Raw genomic sequence first — 1,370 nt, forward strand, 5'->3', positions numbered from 1 at the left:
CCACCGGCAAGTCTTCCCTCACCATATTTACAAGCCTTTTTAGCCTCCCTTTTCTCCTCTTGGCTGGCAGCGCTATGCTCACCATCACTCTCTGGCTATACCTTGGCTATACCTTTGCACATACCATCCTACTTGTTTTGCCCGTCTAAAGCCGGTGTCAAACAGAAGGACCTAGTAGCATGCCACATGTCACGTCAAAACCGGTGTCGCAGAGCAAACGGTCCGCCCCTAAAAATTGGTCTGCCTTTTGCATCTGCGCATGCATCATTTCGGACCACAGCAGCAAATCTGAGACAGAGTCTCTTCATCCAAAGCAATCAAATGGATTAATGGGATTATTAACATCAAGTGATAAAGATAAAGCCTCTTAAATCATTCAGTCAGTATTAAGCAGAAACAAGGCGAAATTCCGTGACGCTTTAAAATGTCCGACGCGCAGTGAACGTATCAGCTAGCAGCTCCTTTAGCTGCTAGCTGCTGTGCACACGCTCAGACTGCGATGCTCTGTTCAGTGGGCTCACAGTTAGTCGGGGAAGAGAGGATAGACGCTTTGCCCTCAATCCTTTTTTTTTTTATAGGCGTACATGCGCTGAACATGTTGTCTTTAATGGAGCACAAGGCTGAAGAGTGTGTGTGAGTGCACTGACAGGGGCAACTCCAGTCTTTCAGTGAGGCTACTCAATAGTGATCCGTTATGCCACTGAAAAATACTGAAATCTGCCTCATATTTAACTTTACATAAATTAAATCAAGTTGTGGCTCTAATAATTGATTAAAAAAAATACATGACAAATCTTGAATTATATATTGTGTTCCACTTCGCATAAGCCTACTGATGTCTGAAAAGGGTCCATCATATGGAAAACAAGGCCCAATAGACCAGGCACTAAGGGGTCATTAGCCCATACCACCCTTTTGAAAAATGAATCACTGATTTAGGATACTTCAGTGATTTATTTTTCATATTTCAATTCCAATGTTGAATATTCTTGAGAATTAATATTTCAGTGCTTATTAGAGGGATGCCCTTGCATTTTTATGCTATATTATCATCATATCAATGGCATAAAATTGTCAAAAAAAACAACACTGATGACAACAGTGATATAGTTTACTTCGAAATTTTCTGAGGCAGTACACAATGCATCTGGAATGTATACACAGCGCTGCACTTTTTCCACATTTCGTTATGTTACAGCCTTATTTCAAAATGGATGAAGTTCATTTTTCTCCTCAAAAGTATTTTTATTTTTTAGATTTTTGCAAATTTATAAAGAAAAAAAAAACAACTCGGAAATCACGTGTGCGGTGCACCTGGAAAGTATTCACAGCACTTCACTTTTTCCACATTTTGTTACATTACAGCCTTA

At 39.9% G+C, this 1,370-nt stretch overlaps 1 protein-coding gene across 7 annotated transcripts in view; it reads right to left on the bottom strand.

Moving 5' to 3' along the window:
- LOC117506605 (R3H domain-containing protein 2) overlaps nt 1–1,370 on the bottom strand; it is a 207,404-nt gene that overhangs the window by 183,576 nt on the left and 22,458 nt on the right. The window lies entirely within an intron of this gene.

Source organism: Thalassophryne amazonica, chromosome 3, assembly GCF_902500255.1.
Source record: "Thalassophryne amazonica chromosome 3, fThaAma1.1, whole genome shotgun sequence".
Lineage (NCBI taxonomy): Eukaryota > Metazoa > Chordata > Actinopteri > Batrachoidiformes > Batrachoididae > Thalassophryne > Thalassophryne amazonica.